Below are 7,855 nucleotides of genomic sequence, written 5' to 3'. Positions count from 1 at the left end.
ACCAAAAACAAAATACTCTGCCTCTTTTACAAATGATTTTTACACTGTTGTGTAAAACCTTCATTCACATTTACTGTTGTAAAAAGGAAATTTTCTTACATAACCTGATTACATTCACACTACATTTCAAACTCCCAACAAAACAAAATTTACATAACTCTTTTCACTGCTGTGTGAAAAAGAAAACTTACTTTTACTGCTGTAAAAGAAAATCTTATGTTTTCATTATATTCATACTGCTGGAGAATACATTTCAATAACAAAACAAAAAAAACTTCCTTCACCCTTTTCACGCTTCTGCGCTTGATGCATTACTTATCCACCAATAAAAATTTTATATGCGCTGTCTGCACATTTCAAAATGCCTTCTGTGAAAGATTAACCCCAGCTCTGGTTTTTTTTCATCGCACTGCTGTGCTCCCCTTTTTCACTTCATTTCACACACACGAATGAACACAAAAAGTTACATATATCAAAAACCAAAAAAAAACTTAATGACGCGTTGACTTGCCCATACCTATTTTAATTTCCCCATACTTCCGTGCAAACAAAAATTAAAACATTTACCAACGACTATGACAGTTCATTAAATGCATTAAATAAAAGCCGACGGTAAAAGTAAAAATAACGTTCTGGCAGATTGATGAAGATCCATGTCCGTTGACTTGATCGGACGCATTTCGCACACCTAACTCACACAAACCAATCGAAGTTTAGTGTCCGGGAGATGGGCAGTATTTGGTTCGTACACAGGACGCGTGGCTGGAGCTGATTGTGTCGGAGGCCTTCTGACAGAAACCTCTTTATGCGAAAAGTGGTGCGATAAAATTACCGGTGGTTTTGCTGAAGTTAATGCGGGCAGTTGGAAATTAATATTTCAACAGAGCTGCAAGCTGTGAATCACTGCAGCTTCCTTTTCATAAATGCGGGATGTGTTGGAATTGGTAATGTCACAGAAGCGCTGGAAATCATCAGTATAACATTAGAGATTGTCAGACGGATGCCTGCATCAGCTTGCGTGCATAGAAGGGCAACATGAATGCATCTTAACACTTGCTCCTCCCAGCATGTTTCCCTTAATGTCGAATCAATCACAGACAGAAGATTCTCGTTCTTGAATAATGTCCATGCCTGCAAGATATCAAAGCTATCAAAGGTAAATGCATGGTCACTTCACATTTCTTTACCGCAGTCAATTCGTTGCTCATACCAAGAAATTCATGAAATTAAATCTTAAGGTAAATAATGGCCGCTCATATCGCAGTCCATCAGTTGCTGTTCCCAAAAGAAAATCATGAAATAAAGTCTTACCCATTCTAATAGGGTTTCTATTTCTTTGGGGAAATCTATATCGCTGCTTTTCCTTCCACTCACAATCTCAAGGATTAGAACTCCAAAACTGTAAATGTCAGTTTTCACGGATAGATGTCCCTGCATTGCATACTCTGGTGCCATGTAACCGCTGCATATTTCAAAATAAGAAAGGATTTTGTGACAAATTTTACATTTTTTTTTGTGAATAAATCATAAGATTCAATGAAAATTGACTATTACATCAATAAATTGTATTAAATAAGGGCAGAGGGAAATATTCTTAGTATGTCCTTGCAACTCTTGTTTGGATGTGATTTTTGTCTTTAGCTGCGCAGGTTAAGTAAATGTTGACGATCCGTCCCTGCAACTTGGGAAAGCATTCGAAGAACGGCGGGGAGGAGTGTGCCGGCCGAGGTATCTGTATACATATTCATACGAAGGGGGAGGAGGAATGGTGAGAATGCCAACAGTCATTGTAATGCATGAAACGTCTCTTTATTACTCCAATTTATGCCTACATATCTCATTGTCATGGTTATGAATGATTTTCGAGCATAAATCCTTCAATCGTCATTGTAATCGATCAAAATGTGTCCTTATGCTTCAACCATGCATACGTTTCAGAATGCAAAGAGACCACTTTCAAGGCCACTATGAAAGATGGGTGTTCGACAGTAATTTTTTTATTTCATTTTTTCTTCATCCTACATACGTGGTTATCGGCACAATGAATTTTTAATCATGTTTTGTAAAAAATTAATTTAAGTATGGTTTAAGTTTTTGTTCTAGACATGCAAGAAAGTTACTGTAGCTAATTTCATCCATTGATTTATTGACGACCACAAGAATATACCGACATCTTTCAATTCAGGCCATCCGATCAAAAAAATTAATTAAGAAAATTATTAACTCCCGGATTTTGATAGGGGGGACGCCTATTGGCGTAACTAGTATTCATACTCTGCCAAAGTTTCAAACTTTCTACAAGACCATTCCGAGGGATTCATTAAAATCAAAACAAATGACACAACCATTCCTTACCATAAGAAAATAGATATTGCTTTGATTAAGAAATCTAATGGGAAAATATTACTTTTGAATATGGTTACTCCATCTCTGTTTATAATATAATTTATAGTTTTGTTAATTTTGATACTAATAGTATAAGAATAAATATAGATAGTGATGTAATAAAAAAGCTTTATATTTATTTTGTTTTTAATAATTTATCTTATTTTTCTTAATTATTTAAATACACAATTATTAGCTTATTTAAATCCATTTCAAATTATACTTGCGTAAGCATATATGTTCAACTCTTTGAAAAGTGGCTGAGTGAGTCTAATTTTACTTTTTATATGGTATGACATTGTTGTCATCAAAGTGCTTGTAGCTTGGTGGGCATCATCCACTTTAGCAGATCATGTCGCTTCACCATGTAAGTTTGTTTCCCCTCATGATACGCGTTCCATTGTAGGTTTTGTATGATTTCCTAAGCATCAAAGATTTCCTCATTGCATCTATGGACAATTTTTTCCAATCTAGTTTTCTTAGCATCATAAACCGGTTATAATAATGAAAATGTTATATTTGCACCAAACTATCCATCTAGACTCTATTAGTGTTTGGGGACCAAGCTCCACATGGTTTTAATGCAGGTTGGGAAGTCTAGTATTTGAAAGTGATAAATGTTCATAGTATATATGGTCTTAAGGAATATATATATTTTTATGCTACCCATGGTGTTGGGAACTAGTTAGATGATATGAAACAATGAATGGGCTAACAACATGCATCAACTGGCCTCCATCTAAGTCAAAATAGAAGTAATTCTTCTTCAATAACAAGCTCTATCCAACCATTGGTATATTTTTTAAGCCATTTCCTAAATTTTGTCCCAATGAACCATAACTTTGTGGAATCATGGCAATGATCTTAGTTAGGATCATAAAGCTCATTTTAGACCTTAAGAACAAACCGAGATTCTTGCTCTCCATATTGAAAATGTACATTTTTTTTTTCCTCCTAATCTTTTTATAATTCCGCCATATTAGTCTTCATAGATCAACATTGGGGCATTGAGTAATCCATAAACAATCCATTGGTAGAAAGTTGTTGAATCACTCATACCATTCAAAGCATAGACATTATAGACATTATGTAGGTCTATGAATCGAATATCAGAGCTCAATACAAACCACACTAGCCTTTGTGTTGGGTCTAACAAACATTCAACAACATAACCAGTAAGTTCATAGGAGATCAAAGTAGCAACACATGAGCAACACTACCTCTCATTTTAAAATGAATAGAATACTCACATTTGGCATATGGCTAGATGATATATTAAAAGTGTAATTAGTAGAAATCACACAATTTAGACTTATTGCAAACATAATATATTGTTAATGCCCAGTGAAATCAATTTGTAATAGGAAATATGTGTTTTAGCATGGTCACTCAAAGCTCAACAATAAGCTTAGAGGCTCATTCTACAACTAGTATGACGTGTACATCCACGTGTAAGGATGTACGTCCATCATCAAAGTTGAAATTGCTCATGTCCACCCAAATAAAATTTAAAAAATTCTAAAAAAATAAAATTAAATAAGTATACAAAACATTTAAATAATATTGACTCATAAAAAAAATTGCATGTGAAGAAATTGGATCCCTTTGACCCATGTTAGATCCATATTTAAAATGGATCTTCTAGATACACCTATTATTTTTATTTGGATCTATTAATAGTATATAAATGTTAATCTGCTTAGCATTATGCACTGGCATGATTATAAATAAACTTTAATGTCCTCACACAGGCCTTCAATTTTGTTTTTTGACTTTGTTTATGTGATTTAGTTTGGGGCGACAATGGATTTTTTATTTGGTAACTTTTGGAGCATATCCTCCACGGGGTAAGATAATTGGCCTAAAATCTAATTTCTGGAACGTGATGTATATCCCATTTATCTTTTGGATTATATATATTTTTATGTGAATGTGATGTATATCTGAGTTATATATAACATAATATACGAGTTTATTTACCTTATTAATATTTATATAATATACTTGTAAATTTTATTTATTAAATAAAATAAAATTTAAATGTTAATTATTAATTTAAATTAAAAATAATTAGTTTATAATATCAAGATATGTTATAAAATAATTGTAAAATATCAATATATGATCAAATTACGTTTATTACTTTATTATGTTGAATTATGGTAAGGACTTAGAAATTTTATTGATTTTATTATGTTTAATAATTATAAGGATTTGGAAAAAATGCCACCATTGCAAAAAGAAAATAGAAGAGTGCACCACATACATTTTTGTGTTGTTTTTTAATGTGCAACTTGGTTAATTTTTTTTTGGTTTTGTTTTTAAGGAAAAGATTATTTTGTTATTATAAAGTTTGGATGATATGGCCAAAACTATTTACATCAAATTTGACTAAATATCCACATTTCAATATAGATCAGAACAAAGCTTTCTTTCTTGCTACCACTGACCCTATACAACTTGATTAAATTTTACTCAAATAAAATTAATGTGATTTTGGTTAAGATAATTTAACTAGTCTTTAATAAGTAAAATGGATGAGGCCTTAGTCTAAAAGTACTTTTATATTTGGCAAGCCTATCTCTTATCCATTGTTGGTGATATTTGACGGTGATATTTGACAAAAGCAACAAGTAAAAACATATTAATTAATATTAAAAGAAAAAAAAAACATGTATAACTAAATTTAACTAGATTTATCATATTTCATTCATTTTTTTTTAAATTTAACTAGATTTATTATATTTCATTTTATATAATAATTTCTTAACTTTTAAAATAAAAATATACAACTTTTATTATAATAAAAAATATTTTTTAACCATTTTATTCAACATTAAAGTATTCTCTCATCATTAATATACCTTTAAGCATTTTTATATTACAAATTATTCTAGAGTAACTACATTGCACGTTGTTTAAGGTAATTAAGAATCCTCGGTTTAGGGGTGCACTTGTCCTATAATTACAAAGAAGAATATACAATCTCCTTTTATTTATTTATAATGTAATATTTTGTTTTTATATTTAATTTTGTTAAATAATTATAAATAATTAGTTATAAAAAATGTTATTTTGTTTTTATAGATTTGAATTAATATATATATATATATATATATATATATTTATTTATTTATTTATTTTTCCTATGATTGGGTGAGAGCGGAGAACTGGAGTCCTCGGGATCCATGTCATGGTTAACATATATCGAGACGAAAGGCTGGTGAGGGTATGGTTTAGGCCCTCACACACTCACCAACCTTTGCAAGGTGGCTATATGCATGCAAGGCATTAATGACGATCAAAGAAATTGGTGTGATACCTTCTGCCTGAGATTTTATGCTATGAGTTTGGTTCGAGCTGAAGGCGATGTAATTAGTTTGGTTACAGGTTCAGTGGAATTCACAGGTGCATTCTCTTAGGTTCCTTTCGAAGCTTGTTGACTAGGTACATCAACTCTCTCCCGATATACAACGTCCAATGTTTGCGGGTATGTTTTATCTATGTATTCTCCCCTTCCTATCCCTTCCTTTAAGTTCTTTATGACAATTCGTGGGAAACGGGTCTTGAAGACAATGTTTTGGCTTAGAAAGACTATATTTAGGAAATTTTGGAAGGAAAGCACTGCTTTTTCTGATGGGACGACTCGATTTGGTCGATTTCTTTCTGTTAGTTATGGTACTCTTCTCTCCGAATGGGCATGTACTTGGGGTCTGCACAATGACATTCAATTTGTACTCTATGCATGGGTGCTTGGGTTCTATTTCGTGTCTTCTTGTTACTTATTCTGGTTTGTAAGAGAAGAAATCCTTCGACAGAGTATTGGTCCGAATGGATTCTGCGTTTTTGTTCTTCGAATGCTCAGGGAACCATGGGTTAATGATTCTATCCTCTATTAGTACACCATTATCATTTTTGGTGGAAAATGTTTGTTTTATTGGCTTGATTTTCATAGCTCTGTGGAATTCTTCTATGATATCCCTTCAGGTTTCAACTCTAAGTGCACATACCAGGTCCTTAAGCTAGCCACATGCACTGTGCCAGGGTTTGTGGGTTGTCATCTTAGGGCACCGATTCAGTCTCGTGGCCAACAAATTCACAACATGGTGCGACCTTCCTCTAGAAGAGTCTCCATAAAGGGTGTGACTTGGGGTCTGAGTCGTCGTGCGGTCCTTTGACAGGGAGGTAGTAAACCCCAACCACGTCTTGTTTGGGGTCATGGCCATAGATTGACCTCTTGTCTTATACATGAAGTGACTCAGGCTTACCATTCTGGCACTCAACCTCAGAACCGCCAACTTATATATGGGTGGGAAGCGAAACTAAATCAACATTTAGCTCAAGAAAATCTGGATGTTGAGGAATGGTTGGAGTTGGTACCAGACCCTGGTCATACCACAGGTCGATCCTCTCAGTAAAAAAATACCGTCTACCTGTATTGGCTTATGAAAAATACTGTGGCAAGAGCTCTGTCAATACCTGTAGTTGGTCTGACGAAGACCGATCCTTTTCTCTTGGAAATTCATAAAGAATTCCAACTTATCTAATTTCAGATTCAACAACAGAATGCATGCCTTAGCTGTATAGAAAAACATATTCAGTGTCTCCCTCAAACAAAATTACCAGGTTCAAGCGCAAAAGATCTAGCTCTTGTGGATTCTTTTGATGATTAGCAGTATGTCATGCCTAGTGTGTTTTTCAATTTTGTTATGTATAAATGCAGCATTTGAAGACTTTGATATTGTGTCTTAGATATTTATATATTATGTGAGATAAGGATACTCAACCGTATATAGCTCTACAAGAGAGTCTTAAACTATTTTGCTTTTGGATAACTTATATTGTAGTACGATGGCCAATAGATCTGGTTTCCCACTAGGCAAATTGAGGCCACCTTACCACTTGATCATGAATGTAATTTTCCCTTTCTGATGAACGAAGAATGAAGGTCCTGCGAAACTTACTATATATATATATATATGATTTTTATTTATTTATTAAATAATAAAGAAACAATGGAGAATTTCTACTTAAATGGAAACTCCAGCTTCATTCCATGTCTCATGGTCATTGATAATTACATTGCATTTGTTTTATCCTTTCAAAATATAACTAACTAATAAATGGACTAGAGTAACCATCATTGAATTTTATCTAATTTAACATTTGTTTTAGATGTTCTGAGTAAACAATAAGAATTATCAATGAGCCAGAATCCTTTAGCCTTAAGCTAAAGATAACTATAACCTCAATTAATTGGAAGAGAAAAAAAAAATTGAAGGTGCATATTAAGAAAGTGATGATGCAAATTGTTGTCTCAAAGTTATCATTATATATTCCACATAAATGCTACTCCATGAAAAATAAATTTCAACTTTACTATTCTTATTATCTTAATAAGTAAATGAACCAATTCAATGCCTACACCTTCCCTAGACCTCAAAGCTAAATTTCAACTCCATTGTTCTAA

General features: G+C 32.9%; 1 pseudogene across 1 annotated transcript; it reads right to left on the bottom strand.

The window, feature by feature from the left end:
* Positions 1-900: 900 nt before the first annotated feature.
* Positions 901-1,491, bottom strand: LOC149187660 (cysteine-rich receptor-like protein kinase 8 pseudogene; annotated as a pseudogene). The gene is made up of 2 exons (XR_016255579.1): positions 1,312-1,491; positions 901-1,131 (listed from the first exon to the last, which is right to left on the bottom strand). The product of XR_016255579.1 is annotated as a cysteine-rich receptor-like protein kinase 8 pseudogene (transcript).
* Positions 1,492-7,855: the final 6,364 nt, after the last annotated feature.

Source organism: Pinus tabuliformis, chromosome 3_1 (assembly GCF_031772625.1).
Source record: "Pinus tabuliformis cultivar Carrire ecotype Pingquan chromosome 3_1, CPIR1, whole genome shotgun sequence".
Lineage (NCBI taxonomy): Eukaryota > Viridiplantae > Streptophyta > Pinopsida > Pinales > Pinaceae > Pinus > Pinus tabuliformis.
This window is presented reverse-complemented; position numbering and strand designations above follow the sequence as displayed.